Genomic DNA, 24,102 nt, shown 5'->3' on the forward strand with positions numbered 1-24,102 from the left:
ATACAACCGAATAATGCTCTGTGCCGCCGCGGGAGGCTTTGTAAGTCTTTGGCATCCCGAATGCTCCTGAAGATGAGTAGCTCCGAACTGTGCTTGTGCAAGCATGCTCTCTTGCGCATTCATGCATTCTCAGGACAGAGCCACCCGTCTTCGGGAGCACACAGGCTCCAAAAGATTTTCAAAGCCTCACATGGCAGGGGATTGGAACGAGGTGGAAGAGCTACAATGAGTGGACCATGAGAGGAAAGGAAAGGCTCTATAGGACCCAGAATCAGAGTCAAGTATCCGTTTATTTATATATTTCAGTTGACATGGACTTTAAGTACATTTCTATGCAGATCAAGGTTGCTGACAGCTGAGGCTAAATCCATGAGCTATCTGGCCACTGGGGATTCCAGGAGAGGAAATCTTTCTACTTGTCCTGGTTCGAACTCCCAGCAAGGTTATCTGCAGCTAATTATAGATTGCTATCAATGATTTGGGTGTAAGCAATGATGCAGCAGATAAATGCAGACGCATTACCTTTTCCTGTAAACTGTATTTCCGTTTCTGCAATAATTACATGTAAAGCAACCTACCTTACTATTGTGTCTGTGCTTTCTGTGATATGAGCCACAACATTCACTACTGTATACTTTCATTTTCATACTGGTTATTGAAACCAGTAAGTATTTGCCAATACTTGCCTTGCTGTTGCTTAAAATAAACCTGAAGCAAGAGGGGTAAAGTGGCGGCCATCTTTATTTCCTTCTCAACATTACCAGTTGTCTGGCAGTTCTACTGATCCTCTGCCTCTGATACTTTTAGCCATAGACCCTCAACAAGCATGCAAAATATCCAGTGTTTCGAACATTATTGTCAGATCTGACAGTTGCATGCTTGTTTCTGGTGTTATTCAGACACTACTGCAGCTAAATAGAATAGCAGGGCTGCCAGGCAACTGGTATTGTTTAACCACTTCCCTACCCTTGTAATTTTCACAGTTCAGCTCAGCTGTGATTACTTTGGCAATAACTTTATCAATAATTATCACAACTAAATGATCTATATATTGTTTTTTTCAGGACAAATAAGGCTTTTTGTGGCTGATATTTGTTATTAGTAATTACCTTATGCATTTCTATGCATTTTAAATGGAAAATAAGGAAAACAGTGAAAAAATACACAATTTATCCACTTTCATACATTATAGCTTTAATGTAAACAGTTTTATTGTAAATTAAGCTCACACATTTTATTTGTCTATCCTCATGCTTATTTAAAACAGTTCATTTGTTTTAATAATGTATTAGATGTAACAATTAAGTAATGTATACAATCTGCTACTGTCTGCTCATGGAATGTGTATTTTAAACTTGTTCACTAATTAACTCTACCATTGAATTCCATGGGAGGAGGAGAGGGGCTTGTTGTCATTATTTTACAACTCTGTTGTGATGTTATCATGTCAGAGATAAATAAACAGTGTTAACTAACATTTTGTAGGAAGGTGAGTGCAGAGACTTCTTTTCATGACATAGGGACAGCAAGTGGTTAAAAGGAATATGGCAGCCCCCGTATACTTTTTTTCGCTTCAGGTTCCCTTTAACTGAGATTACTACCTCCACTGCAGATATACCACCTATACATGCAGTTAGAAGATTTTACATTATCTGAACAATGGAAAGTCAGGGAGTAGAGTGAAATGTCAGAGACATTAGGCTCTTTTCCCACTTTGCAAATTCTGTTGCAATACTATCCAAAAAGTTGCATCATGCAAAACCGTTGCCGTGCAACAATTAGTGAGGCATACAGTACAATGAAAATATTCCTCATTGCCACTTTAAATGCGCTCATTGCCCTGTAAATGTACTGCATGCTGTGCGTTATCCCAATGGAATGCTCTGTTCCACACTGCAATCAGTGCATTAGCCTCATAGGGATATCATTACATCACGTTGTGAGATGATATTGTCCGTTGCGATGCAACAGATACAGTGTGAAACTAGCCTTAGAGGCAGGGGATCAGCAAGAAAGCCAAGCAATGAGCATTGTTTAAAAGGAAATTAATATGGCAGCCTCCATATCCCTCTCACATCAGGTGTTATTTAACCTAATTTTCGGAAACCCTGAATTAGGGCCGGGCGGAAAAACGCAGCTCAGAGCGGTAATCCCAACCTCTGCTCTGGGTAGCCGCCGGAGGCTCTATGCAGAGCAATGCATGCAGTGGGAGCATTTCTACATACCTCCCAGGGATCCCGACGTCGGCTGGCATTCTTCTTCCTCTACTCCGGGGCTCTGCTTCCTCCTGGTGAGATTGCCGGCTGTTGTCATGACGACAGCTGGAAATCCCACTTTAGAGTTGCTGCGTCACCCGGAGGATGGAGGCATAACTGCAGCGCTGGAGCCAGGGAGGTGAGTGATTGCTGGGCTGTGCAGATCTCCCTGGCAGCATGATTTTTTTCCAGGTTTTAGGGTCTGAAATGGTGCAAAAAAATTATACCGCTTTTAGACCCAAAAAATGCGGAAAGAATTATAATGCTCAAAAAGAAGGAGGAGAGCGCCGGCACTGCTGTCATACACTTTAATCCAGAATCATTGAAAGTTAAAATACACATTGTCCATACAAAAGTTGAAAGACACATACCATTGGTGACTGTGGATGATGCAGTGGGTGCAGAGCCTTACGGCTGTTTCGCGTGTTTTGCGCTTCTACGTAGGCTGCTCCGTAGAAGCGCAAAACGCGCGAAATGGCTGTAAGGCTCTGCACCCACCGTATCATCCACAATCACCAATGGTATGTGTCTTTCAACTTTTGTATGGACAATGTGTATTTTAACTTTCAATGATTCTGGATTAAAGTGTATGACAGCAGTGCCGGCGCTCTCCTCCTTCTTTTTGAATACAGATACAACTTTGGCCTGAGCACGCTGAAGACGTACAGTACACAGCACATACGCCCCAGCATTGGACTGTGCTGCCCCCCTCCCCTTTCCTGGATGGTAGACGGCTTTCGCAGTGCCAGCATCTCTTTACTCTTTTTCACTTACAAGAATTATAATGCCAAGGGGGTTAGTGCTGTAACAAGCACTTGCACCTTGGGAATCCTTTTTGTAAATCAGATAAAGTTCAGTCTAACAGAACAAAAACTTGTACAATAGAACAGATTTTTATTAGCAACCATGGACACCACCACACTTTTACTCTTCCACTCTGGCTTTGCCTTACCTTCATTTACCTCAGAAGATGAAAACTAGCTAGAGGTAATGGACTGGAGGCTTGTTGTGCCATATCTGGTCACCCAATTAGCAAGAGGGTGGCCTAGTACAGTATTCCCCCTACCTTGGTGAACATGTGAAAGAGTCATGTCATGTCCCTTTATTTATTCACACAGGTTTAAGAAAATAATAATAGCTAAAAAACAAAAGAAAAAACACAACATGAAATAAAAACTTTTATTGGACACATACCAGTTTTAAAAGTATTTAATACAATTCAGCATTGTAATCCATAACTATTTTTGAAAACACATTCTGCTATTCTTTAGCTGTAATATCCTTGCATGACTGCAAAAGTGCTGACAACCACCTGCTCTCATCACATCCCCAATGCAAACTGAGCAGAATATGACATATCCAAAGTTCCCACTGGGGCTTTCCATTAATCCTGACCAATGGACCAATAAGGTTCCTTGGCAGAAATTTCTGATAAGCACTGGCATATTATTTATAGACATTTCCTGCTTGAGCTTATTTCAATTTGCAGCCAAGAATCCCAATTGGTCTGACCCAATGGGGACACTCAGCAGGAAACTGAAGTATACTGAATTCTGGGTTTCTGGTGAATTTGTGGTATTCATTCATTCTTCAATCAAACAAGAATGTATGTAAGTCATGAAGTACCGAAGAACTCAAATGAAGAATACGTTTTGAAAGTTAATGTGGATTATAAAGCTGGTATGTGTATCTTTTTTCATGAAAGTTATTTTTCTTTCTCACAGTGTGTTTTTTATTAAGTTCTTGATCCTTTGAGTCAATAGTTAAGGGGGTTATAAAATTACCCATTTCACTTAGCCACTGTTGGTGGCTGTTTAGTTTCTTCCTTATTAAATGGGTTACCAGATAGCACTTTAAATCCCCACCTTTTTTTTGGGGGGGGGGGAGGGATTTGGGTGGGAGAACCGCTTGTCAGCAGTAGGACAAGAGTTCATTGTTTGTAGGGAGGGTTCTGCCCCTCTCAGGTGGAACCCACATGATGTTGAAAGTGGGTTGGTATGGATTTAAAAAGAGAGCTGTACGCTTGGTGGCGTCGGGTTTGTATCCACCACAATTGTACAGTTGGATTGCATGGTAAAGATTATCTGAAAAGAGGGTTAAACCTTTCTTTTCTAAATTATTTTTTTATTATTTCTTTCCTATGTCCCACTTTTTACACACTGTGCATGCACACACACAGATTTAAAAACAAATCTGTTCACCAGGCATTGCACTGCATTGCTGTAGCACATTCTTAAAATAATGCATGTTACTGAGTCAGGTACTGCACGGTCACATTGCCACTTTAGTAGCTGTATTGTACTACCAACACAGTGAACTGTCAATCCTAAGTGTAAATGTATGCTGCTTTAGTACTTGTTAACGTTTTATTAGACCAACTAAGCAGTTGTGCTATACGGTGTCCATTGCCCTCCCCGATAAAAATTATCTTTATTTAATTGCGTTTTGACATTTTCACTAAGGGTGACTGTTACATATAACATCTTAGTGTTCCACACCACAAAAATTACACATTTGACAGGGTTTATTACAAATGTGTACTCTTATTTGTATTCACAGTTTATTTGAGTGGTCTGCTTCACAACTTTGAACTACCATAGATCACTCCCTAATAGGTGGTTAAAATATATCTGTACGCTTATTTGTATTAAGTTTATTTAAGTGACCTGTTCCACAGATCTTGACCAGCACAGATCACACCTGGTGGACGATTAAATATATTTGTTTGCTTATTTGTACTAATAGTTAAATCAGGTTTTAAGGCTTGATTTTCCCCCTCTATGGGTGTTATCAGGAGTGGAGTCTTTATTCACATGACCTCTAGTTCACTAACGTGGAAGACAAAGATTGCAAAATTTGACATCTAATAGCGAGTGAATTTTAAAAAAATAGTACAGTTTTTCTGGATCACTTACATTCTCTAATTCTCTGCATAGTTTTGCCTTGGGGGAAACGTTCCATAGGGTCAACTAGTGGAATATACCTACCTAGAATAGATTGTATAGGTCCAATAGATTGTACAGGTCCAATAGATTGTATAGTTTAAAGTACATTGTACAACCTCAATTACATGGCCAACTTGGAATTTAAAAGGATCCTAAAATGGATCTGCAAAAGTTAAAGTGATGATACGGCTGTACACATTGTTTTAAGTGTAAGCAGATTTGAAGAAAGCTTAACATGTTATTATGACTTTTCTGTTGGAAATAAATATACCTGTTTTTGTGTTCCTTTTTGGCTGTAATACATAATTGTCTACTGTTCTCTAAAGGAGAACTTAGAAAGGTCATGTTCCTGAGCAGCAAAATGGCTGTAACCCTTTTAATAACAACTTGACATGTCTCAAAGCTGCGGTTCCTAAAATAGCCATAACTTTCCTTCACTCTCGGCAAACATCAGCAACCCCAGGTGGTTTCTTTGGATTGCTAACGGATCCTGAAAAAAGTTTGATACTTCTTTTCTTTGGGAAGAAACAGATAACGTAAATGTCTTTATGTGAACGCAGTATCATGGAACTTTAGCCGCTATTTCCTTGGAAAATGTGTTGTTGTCCTTGTGTATCTGTGAGTTTCCTACCAAAACTGTTGTCCCCCCCCCCCCCCACTGGCTTTAGGCTACGGTATAGACATGAGATTGTGACTTTGATAGGGGTTAGATTGTGAACTGCTCTGAAGTATGTTCATTTTTTTATTTGTGTTGTGAAAGATGTCAGCAGCATATAAATTCATATTAATGATAATTAGACACTCAAGGGACTCTGATGGTGCCTAAACACACTGTCTTTGAGCTACAATCAATGCTGCTGGGTTCATGTACTGTACATTTGGGTCTGTCCATGACTCATAACCCCACCCACTTTCTTGGCACAATGTACTCAACTTTGTGGTGCACAGGGTTGCCCTGATTCTTCCAGGACCCTGGCAATGTCCCTGTTTATAACCATTGAACAACCACATGTGCGTTTTCAGAAATCAGGAAGATAACAGAGGCGCCAGGAAGAATAAAACACTTTAAAACTTCTAAAATGGGGGGTAAGGATGACTTACCTCCCCAGTAATGACACAGTAGTAAAGATCATAAACAATTTATTCTTATTTCAAAAATCTTTGCAATGCGTTTCACGGGTCCACGCCCGCTTCCTCAGGCAATACAATACAAGGAGCAACTAAAAGGTGTCAGCAAACGACTTGAGCGCCTCTGTCTGTTTTCAGAAATGCTGTTGGATTGGCAGTTACACAGATATATTTATCAACTACAACTTTGATGGTAGCTCTTTCACATAGTTTAGTTGTCGAACCACTGTAAAATATTTGCACCATAATGCAAACCTTGTGTGATCTTTTGCAAACACAGTTGCAATATGGACAACAGGAAGCAGGTGTTTGTGAAGCTTCCAACAAATGCCTTCTATCTACCAGTCAACTGCTTTACAGAACGGTGTGTTTATACTGTAGCACATATGAGGTTGTTGTTGGCTAATCTCAAACAGTTGGGGATAACTGCAAGGCTCCCTGATTATCTATGTGAACTAGCTCTAAGTGAGCTGTGTGTGAGCGAACTTTGAAAGCTGTCATGAGCAATTTGGTAAATACCAAATCTGAGGTGTCTTGAAGTTTTTGTACCTGCAGGCAAAATTGTACATTATAAATGAAACCCCTGGACATACTTTTACTTCTACTTAGTGGGGTGGTCTGTAAGAATTCATCTTAATACTTGATTGAACCTCAAGAAACCACAATCCTCACATCTAGAACAGGTAAAAATTAAAAAACCTTTTAGTGGCCTTTTGATGTGTTTGATGATTGCTATTATGCTTGTAATCACAAAACACTTATCTGGGGTTAAGCCTAATTCCAATATAGTGATTGTCTATTCAGCTCTGTCCACAAGTTAAAAATACATCAGACAGTATACTGTAATTAGAAGGCAGCTCAGGTATGACTGCGTTATTGTATTCCGGAATAACCTGCAAATCTTTTATCTGCATTTTATAGCTTGGTTAACCACTGCAGGGTTGTGTAATGTACCAGCCGAGTGGTTATGATCACTGCTACATGTTTGTATTTTATTGACCCCTGGAGTATCCATTCACCTGACACATGCGTATAGTGGTGAAAGATTTTTACTTTTATACACAGTTGGTGCCTTAAGTGGTGAAATATACTTTTGTTATACAACAATAATCATGCTAGACTTGTTTTCATTAACATTTTGATCCATGTACAATGGTAGTCCTCACTTTTAGTTCCTAGTAATGCCATTGAGTGGGGTTGCAGTAGAGTCGAATGGTCCAGTTTTTTTAATAATCATTACACTACCACTAGCAGTACATATATAGTAATTGTATAGAAAGTCCCCCTGAGCTGTTTTACCTTTGATACCCTACTGCATAAAGTGAATAAAGCATATGAATTGTAAAGTCCACCACAGCTCACAAAACATCTGTGGGGAAGTGTCCTAAGCCGTATCCAATGCTCCGCGATCCTATCTCCACCACTCCACTGATTTTTGCGTTTTACTTCATGGCCATAATAACAAAGTAGCAGAGAAAATTGTTTTGGCAAGAGATCACACTTACAAATGAATCTCGCAGTACATTGCCCTGTCTTGCTTCATTCAGAAACTGTTCAAGCAATAATTTTGTTGTGTGAAATGTATTATTGTACAGTGCCCATAAACCATTGCTGCATTGGTATCATTTTATACATTCCTTGCTGGTCTCTATAAGGAGTAGCAGCAAGTAGACTGGGGCAGTTCATCTGCTTTGTGCTGGGTAAAGAACTTCCATTTAATAGGCAATAAGGAGCTACTGGACGTAGCCTGGAATAAGCCAGGAAGTCACTGTGAATATGTTTATGGTGAAAAGTGCAGACGTACAATGTTTACAAATTTGTGCATTGCTAAGTCATTCTAATTAACTATCATATGCATTAAAGGACAACTGAAGTGAGAAGAATATGAGGACTGCCATGCAGCTAATCTTGTCAGATCTGACAATAATGTCAGAAACACCTGATCTGCTGCATGCTTGTTCACGGTCTATGTCTAAAAGTATTAGAGTCAGAGGATCAGCAGGATGGGAAAGCAATTGGTATGGCTTAAATGGGCACTGTTGGGATTTCCCTAATAGAATGTTTTTGTTAGAAAGAGCAACACTTATTTGACGGTGCTTTTGTTTACTAAGGTCATCTGTATAATTTATAGCTCAGATACAAATCCTGCCATCGCCAAGGCAAGGGAAGCTAGGCTGTGTGATAACAGCTAATATCAGCTGTGTGATAACTAATATGTCAGTTCAAAGCCCCGTTCTAATGCAAGTTCATTCAACAGCAAGCACCTTGCTGTGGAATGTCCTAGGTAAATAATCAGGCTGCCTGTTCATTTACCTAACACCAAGCCCCCCAAATGTCCCGGATCCTGCTGGACTGTCCCGATTTGGGTGGGGGGGCACTCCCGCTATCCCGCGCCACCCCTTTATGTCCCGGCCAGCTGGGCAGAGAGGGGGAAATAAAATTATCGTGGCGGCAGACGCACCAATGTGGGATGCGGGATGCCGGCATCACATTCCTCCCTTCCTCCGAATGTGCCCTGTCTCTCCCCTGCTTGCAGAGTAAAGTGTGCGTAGCAGTGCAGGCTGTTATCTTACCATTCATCCGCATGTACCGGCATCCGGCTTCACTCTGTTTCTTATGTGACATCACAGGAAGCAGAGAAGAGCAAGCAGGGGAGACACAGGGGGGCACATTTAGAGGGAGGGAGGGATGTGATGTCGGCATCCCGCATTGGTGCGGCTGGCACCTCGATCATTATTTAACCAGGATAGAAAGGACCAGTGCGGTTTTAATAAAAAAAAATTCCCGTATAAAATCTTTATGGTATGCAGGACTAGGGGTGTGTCGAGGGGGGGGGGGTGTTTAGGGGTGTGGCCTAAGTGTCCCGCTTTGGCCAGGGCTAGGGGTGTGTCAGGGGTGTGGTTAGGGGTGTGGCCTACGTGTCCCGCTTTCTGATTTCAAAATGTTGGGAGGTATGCCTAACACCTGTCACAGCATTAGAGAATGGGCTTGCATTAGAAGAACAGGGATTTGAGCTGACAAGATGCGAGAGATAGCTGTTATCATACAGCCCAAATGAATACAGAGTATGTTGCTTCCCTTGCCTTGCCAACGTCACGATCTGTATGTGAGCTATAAATTTTATCCAGGCGACCTTTGTAAACAACAACATTATCTAATATGTGTTGCTCTTTCTAATAGAAACATGCTACTAGGGAAAACCCAATAGCCTAAATGTTGCTGTAGTGCCCCTTTAAGTGGAAATAAATATTGGCAGCCTCCATATCCCTCTCGCTTTAGTTGTCCTTTAAACAGATGGGAATGTGAACTAGAACTCCGCTATATAGTCACTCTATTGCATTCTCATACCATCATCAGACACCATGGATTGTACCAAAACACAAAATGTAGTTCTTCACCTGATTTTGTTTAGGTGCTTAGAGATATTAGATTCTGCTGGTTAGTCACAGCAAAGGACGCTGGGGCTAAACAATTAGCATACTTCTTTGAAGAAAAATATAATGGACAAATATTGTAGGTCTAAAATTGTATGTCACAACAGTAATTCAAATCAGCACAGAACCTGTTCTTCTATTTCATGCTTCTTACTTTAGAACAGCAGGTTCCCAATTATTTCCCAATTAATCTGGCGTTTATATGCAAGCTATTATACAGCTATTTCTCTACAGCTATGTTTCTATACCAGTGTATACTAAACATTTTTTTGCTGCGGAACTATAATTTGTGGTAACTGTCAAGTATTTGTACCTGAAATTTCTCCTTCCATGCAAGATTTTGTGAACATATTTTGTTTCTGTTTTATTCCAACATCAAACATCATAATGTGAATTCATCGACTTACCCCACCAGCTTCACGTCATCTCCATGATGTATATCTTGAATTACAGTAATAATCAGTGTTAACAATGAATGAGGCCCTGTTTACATTAGTGTTAAAAAATGATCCGTTTCCGGATCGAAAGGGAACGGATCGTAACGGATGGGAACACATCCAGTGTAAACCTATGGATCTGTTCGAGCGAATCCGTTTCCCACGATCTGCTGAATGGACCTCAAGTAAGCTGCTGGACTGATTTTTCTGGATCGCTGAACCCAGCGGAAAGGAAACGAAAGCTGAAGCACTGCACTGGGGGCAATGATAAAATGAAAAAATGGTGGTGGGTTCCATAGCCCTTCTAAATATTGCTATTTGACTTCTAATCAGTGCCATTATTAGGCCATTTGATCCAGAGTACTTTGAATCCACATCACCATGCGTGTGTGCATGCACACACAAGCGCGCGCTCGCGCGCACACACACGCCGGGCGCGCACACATACACACACACACACCGCAGAGGGTGTATTAAAGTGTGTCAGGTATAGTGCACAGGGCTAAGGGCTGGATAGTGTACTGGTTAAGGGCTCTGACACAGGAAACCTGAGTTCAAATCTCTGTTCTTCCTGTTCAGTAAGCCAGCACCTATTCAGTAAGGAGTCTTTGCACTGCTACTGCCTTCTGAGCATGTTCACATACTTGTATGTCATGCTGATTAATGGACCCTGTGCGTAATCTGTCATAGCCATGCCAACATTTTGTGCCACACAACTTCTCCTTCCTGGGTACCTGGGATGTTAACAATATCTTGATTAAGATTTACAGCTCCTAGTACCTTCTGATGAACTGATAAAGTGTTCTGTCTCTACCAGCTACACGCTTGTTGTAAGCATGTGACTCAAACACCACTGAAGTCATGAATATTCTGTTTCCTTCAACTGGTTGTTGGATTTTTAATGGCATTCCACACTTCTTCTCTTTACTGGCGCACATTGATGAGATTGTGAGGGTGAGTTGCGTGTGGAGCTATGCCACATTGTGGGCAGAGAGAGGAAGACTCAGCCACTGCATCATCATCAAGCTCCATGCAGCCATGGTAATGGCCAGCTTTGCACAAAGTTTGACATTGGGGAATACTTGACCATACTAATGTGGATGTGGTAACTGATGACTCTAACTGTAAGTGCAGGCCTAATTAGAAATATCGATAGAAGGGAACTCTTCAGGGAACTGTGTTTATTGTTACGTCACCAAACATTAACCGACCGAGTTGCCAATACAATTGTTGTGTGTTTGGTGACAGAACAATAAACACATTTCCTTGAAGAGTGGTGTGCGGACCTGCTTTTGATATTTATGGATTTCCATTTGCTACTTGCTCCTGCACCCACCTATTGATGACTGATGGTGTGCAGTCTTTTTGAATTGATTTATCACAAGTGCTCTAGCTGGTGCTCTGAGTAGTTTTGCTAGTTTTTAAAGGACAACTGTAGCAAGAGTGACATGGAGGCTGCCATATTTATTTCCTTTTAAGCAATACCAGTTGCAGAGGATCAAGACCATTGATCATCAAGCAAGACCATTTGAGGCAGAATATAGCCAGTATCCTGCTAATCCTCTGCCTCTAATACTTTTAGCCATAGACCCTGGACAATCAGATGTACATCAGCTGTTTCTGTCATTATAGTTAGATCTAGACACTTTTTATGAACTAGTTGATTGATTGCATTTTATTTATTATAATTTTTGCATAATCACTGAATCATTATGGATCATAGCCCAGATGGATTGACTTTTGTATATGACTATTGTATATATTATGGAACTACTGCATTTAGCACTTCGTAAACTTGTGACTCCTTGGATCATGGCACATTATATATATATCTGATGTTGTACAATTTCCCATTGCCTGCATTGATTTTTATTCATATGTATATATATATTGCTATTTCCTCATCTTTTATCATATTGCTCCAGCCACACACCTATTTTGGCGGTTACCCGTCCCTATTTTTGGTTTTTAATGTTTTTTTGTCTCCTTTTGTTTGGTTTCCCTATGGTGGGTAATTGTCTTGTCATTTTATGATAATGATCAATAAAAATGAATTTTCATATTTTCATAAATGTGGTGCATTGTGAGACCCACTTTTTTCTATGTTCACACTTTGCCTTGCTCTAGATACGCACATTTGTACATTTTATATTGCTTATATTAATACTTTGGCTGTACTCTCTTTTTTTGCCAACTGTAGTCAGACTCAGATCAGTCTAGATTAGTTGCATGCTTTTTTTTTGGTGTACTTCAGACTATAGATCACAAATAGATCAGGGCTACCAGGCAACTGGGATTGTTTAAAAGGAAATAAATATGGCAGCCTCCAGGTCCCTCTCATTTCAGTTGCCCTTTAAAGACTACCTACAGCCAAAAAAAGGTTTGAATGGCAATACAGATATGCAGTCTAGGCACTGTGTACAGGTAAATAAACATATAAAGTTTACATCTCGTATATCCTAGTGGATAGAATAGACTCACATGTGTGTCTGCTGTAGCACTGCCATCTTGCTTCTCACGCTGAAGCCAGGGACAGTACACCTCTCAGCTTTGTGCCTCCCCTCCAGCATTTGTCCTCCCCTCCAGTCTTCTGCCCTCCCCTTCATGTAAATATGCCTGGGAAATCCCGTGCAGATAGGAAGGACTGATGACGTCATCCTCCTGCAGCCGTCTCTAAATCCTCTGTCTCTCCCCGATGTGCAGCCAGCAGCCTCTCTCCCTGTTGCAGCCTGTCTCTCCCCGTTATGCAGCAGCTTCAGCTTGGGTTGCTGGTCTCTGCCGCTCCTCCGTGTCTCTCGCTCGTGAGGTGATGCAGGTGTTTACCATGCGTCATCTCGCGAGAATTTGCAAATGAAGCCGGACTCAATAGCTGGGATTGCCAGTGACATCAGCAATCCCAAAATGCTGTGCGCGCTGGCCAGGAGAAATCGCCAGGGGCGAAATTGAGATGGGGGCGTGGCTTCAGGGCTAATGAATAGAATTCATTACCTTGCAGAAAGAATTAGTATTTATTTTTATCATAGATCTATATATTTTTATCACTGATGCTATTTTATGACAAGTCATTTTTAAGCTTTTGATTCTCTTTAGGGGGGAACTTCAGCCTAAACAAACATACTGTCATTAAGTTACATTAGTTATGTTAATTTGAATAGAGAGATAATATAATTTTTTACCCACCCTGTTTTAAAAGAACAGGCAAATGTTTGTGATTCATGGGGGCTGCCATCTTTGTCATGGGGGCAGCCATCTTTTTGGTTAAAAGGAGGTGACAGGGAGCATAAGACACAGTTCCAACTGTCCTGTGTCCTGATAACCCCTCCCAGCTGCACGTGCTAGGCTTCAAATGTCAAATTAAAAATGTAAAAAAAAAAATTGCACTAAAACAGCAGAACGAGAACAACAACATCAGAAATCCCATCATGCTTTGCACAGCATCAGGGGAAAAATGCCCGTACAGTTTTCTTCTGTGCAACTAAAAATGAGCCTTGTATAAGAGAAACAAAGTTCTGATGCTGTGAAACTGTTAAAGAAACACCAGGCCTTTTCAGTGCTGCTGAGTTGATTTTTAGTCTGGAGGTTCACTTTAAGGCCTGGAACCCTCTAGAAGCACTTTTCTACGCACATTCTGAGTGCTCTTCCTAATGTAATGCTATATGTGTGATCCAATTTGAGGGATGTGTTTTTTAAAGAGAAAATCCCCCATAGCATTGAATTAGCAAGAGCTCTTCAAATCACTAGCACTTAAAAAATGCTGCCAGTGGATTCTAGGCCTAAGTGTAGATTTCTTTTAATTAGGGGGAAATGGGGGTTTTGAGCTACATAGTTTGTTAACGGCGCACAATGAAGCTGCTTCTGGTGGGAGGTCTAAAGATGAAAACAGTAAGCTCAGAGGTTGTCATTTATAGAGCTGCCATTCTGGATCTTAAAATGAGCTTTGTGGACATCTGTACACTACATCGGCTGAGTTTAATATAGCGTATGTTTACACCTTTAGGTTTGTTGTTTTATCTCTGACAGGCTCTATTTACTTTACATTGGTGGGGCAGGATTGACAGCACACAGGGAAAAGAACTGGGAAACTACACTAACATTCCTAAAGGACAGCTGATCTGACAGGCGTATAAACAGGGCAGCTCACTTTTGAAAGTGCTACTTTCCTGGCTGTTTAAATGCTGTGCTATTCTTGTACATCTGTCACTACTCTAGAGCCAGTTTGCAGATCAAGAGATTCCATTCCATTCTGATGCAACAGGCACCATGCTTGTCACAGAATTTCAGATCAGGCATGACTGCAGCCCCCCCCCCCCAACCCCCCCCCCCCCCCAAAAAAAAAAACAGCTGTCTGGAAATAAAGATGGCAGCCACATTATTTCTTTCAGCTTAGGTTCCCTTTAGCTGTCACTCTCGGAAATAAAACAAAAAATATACATCATTTTCAGTTGACAGCTGGAAAACTAGCGAACATCATCATTGTAATGCTTACCGATAGACAAATTTTGTTACATAGAGAATCCTAAAAACATATCTTCCTCTAAATTAGCGCTGAGCAAAAAGCTTAACGTGCAATGTTTGTGCAATCAATATCCCATTATGAAATGTAATGGTGGCTGCAGGAAGTGCAGGAAGATTTTAGTGCATTGAATTATGCATGCTACTCTCATTTCATTGTCTCCGGGCGGACTGAGAGGGTGGCTGCATTGACTAGGAGCATTTTCTGCATTAAGCCTCTGCAGTGGAATGTTTCATATTTCCACATACACCGGGCATGGTGCTGACTGAAGGCTCCAGCAGATATATCTGCCATTTAGAGCACAGAATGCCCGATTTGATGGCAGTTGTTCAATATTCACAGGCTGTTTCTATGCTGAATAATATGCAGTCTATGGAAGGCAGCACAGGCGATGCTCTCTACATGACTTTTCTTGCTGAGATCACATTGTGAAATCTCTCTCTCTCTCTCTTTCTCTGTTATGCTGCAGAATATGAGGAGCTCTTTACCGGGACCATACACACTTTTACATCCATATTCTCAGTAACTGCACAGTGCCTCCATCCAGGTAGGTTTCATGATTTTCTATTATGTTGATTACTGAGGTTATGCTGAGAAGCAGATTTTGCTGTAATAAACTACGCTGACCACTCACTTCTAAGGCATAGTCAGGCTTAGCTGTTGTTGAAATATGCCCATAATGATGCAGATCTGGGTAATTCTGCTTTCCACAAATTATATTAGCTCTAAAATGATCTTAGAAAAACAGCACAGAGCAGCAGATGAGTAGCTGAAGCTTCCTGGTTAATGTTTATTGCATTAGAGGAAAACTGTGCATATGTTTGCCCATTGATTTAATAAAGGTAACATTACTGGGTATGTTGACACAGGTGATTAGCTTCTTGGTGACCTTCAGCTCTGCCTGGCTGTCAGATGCTTTCTGCAAGGCCTGTCTGAGTAACCAGTGTGAATGGGCCTGCAGAGTTTCAGAGCGATCAGATGTTACAGGCAAAATCCTTGGAAGTACAAACACAAAACAGAGCGTTAATGAGCTATAAGATGCAATCAGCCTTTCAAATGAACACACCCTTTCGTCTGCAAATCTGAATGTGCTCCATTGGGAACATCTCTACGATATGACAATGTATAAAAAGTAACAGGATTTCTGCCTGCGGAAAATAACCCTCCCTTCCCGCAAAAACATGCATCTTGTCATCCAATTACTAAGTCTCTAAAAAGTGATGTTGTGAAATGTTGAATACTTTTTTTAATTGAGATTCTTTATTTATGACAAGTAAAGATAATGCAGAAAAGAGAATATCGCAAAAAAAAAAAAAACACAACTAATTATCCAGTTAAATTATATTGAGGCCTGATCCCTGAGGCCGAGAGAGTTAGTAAACATTGACCAACATATAAATGTAAACCCGCCAGTCACATGACTCCTGGGTACCACCATCTGCTCTTACTGACAGACTGCAAAGGAAGGGGTGGCAGTCTCAGATGTACTACCTACTTTAAAAAGAGCCCGAAGTGGGCTAAAAAAAAAAAATTGGTACCTGATCCGCGGTGCTGAGCGGATCAGGTAGCCGCAAAAACTGCAGCTCCCCATCGCTCCTGTGGGCCGTAATGGCCCACTTTCATATACAGTGGTGTGAAAAACTATTTGCCCCCTTCCTGATTTCTTATTCTTTTGCATGTTTGTCACACTTAAATGTTTCTGCTCATCAAAACCCGTTAACTATTAGTCAAAGATAACATAATTGAACACAAAATGCAGTTTTAAATGATGGTTTTTATTATTTAGTGAGAAAAAAAAACTCCAAATCTACATGGCCCTGTGTGAAAAAGTGATTGCCCCCCCTTGTTAAAAAATAACTTAACTGTGGTTTATCACACCTGAGTTCAATTTCTGTAGTCACCCCCAGGCCTGATTACTGCCACACCTGTTTCAATCAAGAAATCACTTAAATAGGAGCTATCTGACACAGAGAAGTAGACCAAAAGCACCTCAAAAGCTAGACATCATGCCAAGATCCAAAGAAATTCAGGAACAAATGAGAACAAAGTACTGTAATTGAGATCTATCAGTCTGGTAAAGGTTATAAAGCCATTTCTAAAGCTTTGGGACTCCAGCGAAGCACAGTGAGAGCCATTATCCACAAATGGCAAAAACATGGAACAGTGATGAACCTTCCCAGGAGTGGCTGGCTGACCAAAATTACCCCAAGAGCGCAGAGAAAACTCATCCGAGAGGCCACAAAAGACCCCAGGACAACATCTAAAGAATTGCCTCAATTAAAGTCATTGTTCATGACTCCACCATAAGAAAGAGACTGGGCAAAAACGGTCTGCATGGCAGATATCCAAGGCGCAAACTACTTTTAAGCAAAAAGAACATTAAAGAGACTCTGTAACAATTTTTTCAGCCTTAGTTCTTCTATCCTATGAGTTCCTATGCCTGTTCTAATGTGCTGGGGCTTACTGCAGCTCTTCCTAATTACACTGTCTCTGTAATAAATCAATGTATCTTTCCTCTGTCCTGTTTGTCGGGCTAAGGCTTTGTTTGTGTGGAATGTGCAGGGCTGCTTGTGATTGGTAGAAGCGATACACACCCTCTGCAGGCCCCCTGCATACTCACACACTATGCTTAGCTGAGCCTATTAGAAGCTGGTTAGTTTGTTTGTAAACATTGCCTAAAACTGTTAATTACAAGCCAGGATTGCAGCAGAGAGTGGCAGAAACAGCACAGAGGGGCACAGGAGAAAATAAGGAATAGAATGGTATGCTTTTTAGTGTAAGAATATTAGAGTACAGATTCTCTTTAAGGCTCATCTCAGTTTTGCTAAAAAAAACATCTCAATGATTGGCAAGACTTTTGGGAAAATACCTTGTGGACCGACGAGACAAAAGTTGAACTTTTTGGAAGGTGCGTGTCCCGTTACATCTGGCGTAGAAGTAACACAGCATTTCAGCAAAAGAACATCATACCAACAGTAAAATATGGTGGTGGTAGTGTGATGGTCTGGGGTTGTTTTGCTGCTTCAGGACCTGGAAGGCTTGCTGTGATAGATGGAACCATGAATTCTACTGTCTACCAAAAAATCCTGAAGGAGAATGTCCGGCCATCTGATTGTCAACTCAAGCTGAAGCGATCTTGGGTGCTGCAGCAGGACAATGACCCAAAACACACCAGCAAATCCACCTCTGAATGGCTGAAGAAAAACAAAATGAAGACTTTGGAGTGGCCTAGTCAAAGTCCTGACCTGAATCCTATTGAGATGTTGTGGCATGACCTTAAAAAGGCGGTTCATGCTAGAAAACCCTCAAATAAAGCTGAATTACAATAATTCTGCAAAGATGAGTGGGCCAAAATTCCTCCAGAGCGCTGTAAAAGACTCGTTGCAAGTTATCGCAAACAGTGGTGCTCAGCAGAGCTCGAATATTCGAGTAGCTCGAATATTCGAGCTCTTTTTCAGCTATTCGAGCTCGAATACCGAGCTCGAATAGCGTCATAGCCCAGATTGATGTCCTTAGAGCCAATCAGAGGGCTCCCAGGCCCTCTGACGGCAGCCAATCACAGAGGGGGACCCTGGCCAGCCCCTACCCTATAAATAGCGGCCGCCATGTTCCGTTTTTCCGTCCTTGCCTGACTTAGTACAGAGAGAGATCTGCTCCTTTGTGCTTTGGCTTAGCAAGAGCTTTATTGTGGTCAATCACCTAGCGTTTTTGCTCACATACACCTCCTATATACACCTATATTGTTGTTAGTTAGATAGAGATTGTATTTTAGTTAGTAGCTTGTGTGTTACATACTAGAGACAGACAGCTGCTGCAGGCAAGCTTACACAGCTTTAGGCCTCAGGGCCTTGCCTGTGTGGGCAGCTGTCCTCCTGTCCTCTGTTAGTTTATTTCTCATCTTATCTATACCAGTGTTTCTGCTGTCCTTTACTACTGAGTGATTGTGTTTTGTAGTATACTCACTGTAACTGTAGTAGGACACTCACTGTCACTGTTTGTTCGTTCATAGCTCCTGCGTGTGTGCCTGCGTGCACTGTCTGTACACAGTACACACACTTTATTTCCTTCTGATTACTACTGATTATTGTAATTTCTAGTTGTACTTACTGTTACTACTTACTGTACTAGGGACACTCAGTCACTGTTCATAGGCTAGCTCCTGCGTGTGTGTGTGTGCGTGCACTGTCTGTACAGTACACACACTCTATTTCCTTCTGATTACTACTGATTATTGTAATTTCTAGTTGTACTTACTGTTACTACTTACTGTACTAGGGACACTTATTCACTGTTCATAGGCTAGCTCCTGCGTGTGTGTGTGCATGCACTGTCTGTACAGTACACACACTCTATTTCCTTCTGATTACTACTGATTATTGTAATTTCTAGTTGTACTTACTGTTACTACTTACTGTACTAGGGAGGGACAATCAGTCACTGTTCATAGGCTAGCTCCTGCGTGTGTGTGCGCGTGCACTGTCTGTAGTGTACTACACACACTCTATTTCCTTCTACTGAATCTGATTACTACTGATTATTGTATTTTCTAGTTAGTGTACTAGGGGACACACTCACTGTTCACTGTTCACACTTACTGATTACTGAATTATTGTATTTTGTATTAGTACTGTACTAGTAATCACTTAGCGATCTAATCACTTAGTGATTAGTGTCACCTCACCCACCAACCCACTCCATTAAAGTACCCCACTTTTTCACCCGCCCTTTTAAAAAACTTTTTTGTTTACGCCCAAAACATCAAAGATGTCTGGAAGTGGCAGCCAGCGCGGTTTGGGCAAGGGGAAGGGCAGCAAGGGAATCAGGAGTAGAGGGAGCAGCATTGTGGCAAGCCGCGGCCGCGCCACCATGCACAGTTCCGCAGCAGCAGCAGCTGCGTCAGTGGCTAACATTCCGCCTCTAGCCACTGGCCGTGGACGCCTTGGGCGCCGCCCAGCAGGAGCATCTGCAACTCACACTGCAGAGACACAGCAGCAGCAGCAGCGTGTAGTACCTGCTCCTATTTTCCTCCAGCCGGGTCGGAAATGTCCCATTGAGGAAAAGGATGCAGTCACTGTGGTGCAACTGATGACGGAGGATGAGCAGCCCGCCATCAGCTCTGCATCCGAGGCCTCCACCCTCACCACCACCACCACCCCTGTTCGCAGCAGCTGCCCAGCAGGGCCTGGGGAGGAGGTCAGTTCACCGTCAGTCGCCGACCTGTCATTCAGCAGTCTTTTGACCCCAGGCATGATGAGTCAATTGTCTGCTGTTGTTGGCGATTTGGAGGAGGAGATGCTGATGGGCACTTTGGGGGATGAGGGATTGGACAGCAAGACTGTGGCGACAGTCAAGCAGCCCATCCATGCATCAGGAGAGGAGTTTGGGGGGTCATCATCCCAGCAGGACATGTTTCAGGAGGGGGAGGATGATGATGATGACGTGGTGACAGACAAAGACTGGGTGCCGCCACCACCAGCACCTGGGGATGTCATGATCAGCAGCTCTGAGGAGGAGGAGGAGGATGCGCTTGTGGGCCTTGTAAGGAGGCGCATCATTGCAAGCATTGGCAGCAGTAGGCAGGTCCCACAGCCTGCTGGTGTCTCAGTATAAGCAGCAACAGCAGCATCTGCCACCAGTACCACCACCAGCCGCACCCAACCCCCCCCCCCCCCAACCACCACAGAGAGACAGGCAGCAGCAGCTCCAGGCCGTAGGGGGTTGTTCTTGTCACCAATCTGGCGATTTTTCACAATGCCCACAGTGTACAGCAAGTACGCCACTTGCAACCACTGTCAGCGGAAGTTGAGCAGAGGTGCAGACCCCTTAAAGTTCAGCACCAGCTCGCTCATCAACCACCTTGCTGCAAAACATTTCCACCAGCATGAGGAGTTCCAGAGGCTGAAGGCATCTGGTGCTGGCAGTGGCACCACACCCATTACTGCACAGCCTTCAGCAGCAGCAACAGCAGCCACCCGCCCTCCTGCTCCTCCAGCAGCACCAGCAGGAGTGCGGAAACGCACTGCTCCTCCCCCCTCTGCAACTCCTGCCGCCGACACTGAGGCCTGTTCTGGCAGCCAGTCCTCAGTGGCCTCCTCTGCTGTGTCCGCTGATTCCCGTGCTAGCAAAAGGCCACGCCAGAGCCTTTTGAGCGAGTCCTTCCAGGGGGTGGTTAGGGCTCTGCCTCCCAGCAGCCGTCGCGTGCGGCAGCTGAATGGCTTGCTGGCACGGGCCATGTGCTCACAACTCCTGCCGTACACGCTCGTGCAGGAGGGGAGCGACATGCGTGCGCTGCTTGCTTGTGCAGCCCCAGACTGGCAGCTCCCCAGCAGACACTTCTTCGCCCGCAAGGCCATTCCTGCACTGCACCGCTTTGTGATGGCCAATGTGGAGCGAGGGCTGGAGCACACGGTTGGTGAAAGGGTCCACGTCACTATGGACTCCTGGAGCAGCCGCTTCGGGACAGGCCGCTACCTGTCCTTCACTGTCCACTGGGTCAGCTTGGTGGAAGGGGGTGAGGATGGGTGAGCAGCAGCGGGCACAGCAGCAGCAGCAACACAGTGGGTGGTGCCACCCCGCAGGGTCAGGGGAACTGGAGCAGGTTCCTCCGATCCTCTGCCATCCTCTGGCACACCTGGCCAAACCCCCCGCCTCAGCAGCAGCGTGAAGCCACGCCACTGCCAAGCGCTGCTGCAGTTGGTCAGCCTTGGGAAGACCAAACTGACGGCAACCCATGTGTTGGCCAAACTCCAGGAGCAGGAGAGGATTTGGCTGACCCCCAGAGGCCTCAGAGTCGGAGAGGTGGTGGCCGACAATGGGGCCAATCTGGTTGCTGCAATTGACAGGGGAAACCTGACCCACATCCCCTGTCTTGCCCAAGTGCTGAACCTGGTGGTGCAGAAGTTCTTGCGCACCTACCAGGGGATGGGCGAACTGCTGGAAACGGCAAGGAACGTTGTGCGTCACTTCCGGCGCTCGGCTGCAGCCTGTGCGAGCCTGGAAGACGTGCAAAAGGAGCTGGAGCTGCCACGCCATCGGCTGATCCTTGACGTTCCAACTCGCTGGAACTCCACCCTGGCGATGTTGGAGCGTCTGGTTAAACAGAAGCACGCTGTCAACCAGTACCTTGCCCTGGCCACTGTTTCCGTCACTCAGAAAAGGGACAAGACCAGCAACATCCCGTCCATCGTCCCCGATGACGACTGGAGGCACATGCAGCAGGTGTGCTTAGTTCTGGCTCCCTTTCTGCAGGCCACCAACATGGTGAGCAGGGACCATGCTATGGTCTGCGAGTGGGTGCCCATGGTTTGTCTGCTGAACAGGGCCCTCGATGCTTTGCTGGAACAGGGAGCGGCAGCCTTGGACCAGCAGGAGCGGCAAGCAGCTGCACAGTCCACCTCTGAGGGGGAGGAGGAGGAGGACTTGGTGGAGGTCCCTGACCTTGCTGATGAGGGGGATCAGCACAGTGCAGCTGAGTTGGTGCGGAGGTGGAGAGAGGATGAGGCGGCAGAGGAGGAGGATGAGGACAGCACTGTCGTCGATGTGCCAGCACACGTGGCCCGCCTCTTCCCAATGGCAGCGCACATGCTGACGTGCCTGCGCAAGGACCCCAGGGTGATCCAGATGAAGCAGAGGGAGGACATCTGGATCAGCATGATGTTGGACCCACGCCTCAAAGGGAAGTTGAGCCAGTTCCTGCCGCCTGCAGGAGGAGAGCCAGCGCAACAAATAAGGAGCTTGCAGCAGGCCCTTGTTGAGCGCTTGGAGGAAGCCTTCCCCCAGCCTTCCACCCCCACTGTCCAGCACAGAGGTAGCAGCAGGTGCCTGCATCCAGCAGCAAGCGCCCCACAGACCTGCTGTCTCTCAGCAACGAGCTCTACAGGACTGTAGAGGCTCCGGCAGCAGTGACTAGAGAGGAGGTGCATGCAGCAGCATCCTCCTCCGGTCACAGCCAGCGCCTGACCTGAATGGTGGCTGACTACATGGGGTCCTACAGCGGGCTTGACAGCGATGCCCCTGTTGATCCCATGGAGTATTGGGTCAAGCGCCTGGAGATCTGGAGCGAGCTGGCGCAGTACGCCCTGGAAGTGCTGTCCTGCCCCCCTTCCAGCGTGCTGTCCGAGCGCTGCTTCAGTGCAGCTGGTGGCGAGGTCACCGAGAAACGCTCACGTCTGTCTCACAAGTCTGTGGACAGACTGACGTTTCTCAAGATGAACCAGGCGTGGGTGGAAGGCGAGTTCCTGGCCCCTGTTGTCGGCGAGAGGGGGACATGAACAGGCTGCCGGAGGAACCATCGTTAATGTGCCTTACCACCCTTTACCACCTCCTGGCTCCTGCTCACTAAGCCAGCCTGGTTCACTTTGACTATTACGTCGCCTGCAGCCACACATTTTACATCTACAGTGGGCTGCTGTGTACTGCCCTTCTGCTGTCTGTCTGTCTGTGTTTCCCACTGCCAGGGTACACAGATTTACTTTCTGCTGCCAGTCTGCCACCAGCTATTACGTCAAACAATAGCTGCCCCTGCTGCCTGTATTTACCTTTAAAAAAAAAAAAAAAAAGGTTTAATTTTTCTGAGGTGCCCGGGTTGAAAACTGTGTTGTCCCAGTTGTGTATTGGACACGATGTGGGCTGCACGACCGCTGTCTGGGACCTCCTGTTATGTTTTTTTACAGCCCTGGTATCAACGCTAGGTACCAGGGCTATTATGTCACGCTGCCTACCTACCTGCTGCCACACTCACACTACTCCTCCATTCCTCCTCCTGCTGCTGCTGTCTGTCTGTGTTTCCCACTGCCAAGGGTACACAGATTTTACCTTCTGCTGCCACTCTGCCACCAGCTATTTCGTCAAACAATAGCTATATCTGTGTAATTTGCTGTAAAAAAAAAAAAAGTAAACCATTAAAAAAAAAAAAAAAAGGTTTAATTTTTCTGAGGTGCCCGGGTTGAAAACTGTGTTGTCCCAGTTGTGTATTGGACACGATGTGGGCTGCACGACCGCTGTCTGGGACCTCATGCTGTGTATTTACGGCGTGGTACCACCGCTAGGTACCACACAGCCTATTATGTCTCGCTGCCTGCCTCATTGACTGCCTGCTGCCACACAATCATCCTCCTCCTCCTGCTGCTGCTGCTGCTGAATTTACCTCCTGCTGTCTGTGTGTTTCCACTGCCAGGGAGCACATACAATGGCGCTTCCACCATGCGTGCGCCACCAGCTATTTATTACGCTCAAAAATAGCTGCATTTCTTAGAAGGAGGAGGAGGAGGAGGAGGAGGAGGAGGAAGAAGATACACTACTGAACAGAATTTTGGACACAACTTCTCTTTCCACCTTTTTTTTTTAAAGGAACATCCCCACATAATCACTTGCTGTTGTTACTTGGAAAAA

The 24,102-nt window shown here is 44.3% G+C and overlaps 1 protein-coding gene and 1 long non-coding RNA gene across 4 annotated transcripts in view; one reads left to right on the forward strand and one right to left on the reverse strand.

Annotated features, from left to right (window-relative positions):
* CNTN1 (contactin 1) overlaps positions 1-24,102 on the forward strand; it is a 261,698-nt gene that overhangs the window by 83,566 nt on the left and 154,030 nt on the right. For 2 of the 3 annotated variants that reach the window (XM_068276552.1, XM_068276553.1), the window contains exon 2: positions 15,182-15,259. The exons of the other annotated variant lie outside the window; for it this stretch is intronic. The gene's annotated coding sequence lies outside the window, so the exon portion shown is untranslated. The remainder of the gene's footprint in view (positions 1-15,181; positions 15,260-24,102) is intronic. 3 annotated transcript variants of the gene reach the window in all.
* Positions 15,534-24,102, reverse strand: part of LOC137563712 (uncharacterized) — a 75,431-nt gene continuing 66,862 nt past the window's right edge. The window contains exon 3 of the long non-coding RNA XR_011030414.1: positions 15,534-15,707. This is a non-coding gene — a long non-coding RNA (uncharacterized lncRNA). The remainder of the gene's footprint in view (positions 15,708-24,102) is intronic.

This window comes from Hyperolius riggenbachi, chromosome 3, assembly GCF_040937935.1.
Source record: "Hyperolius riggenbachi isolate aHypRig1 chromosome 3, aHypRig1.pri, whole genome shotgun sequence".
Classification (NCBI taxonomy): domain Eukaryota; kingdom Metazoa; phylum Chordata; class Amphibia; order Anura; family Hyperoliidae; genus Hyperolius; species Hyperolius riggenbachi.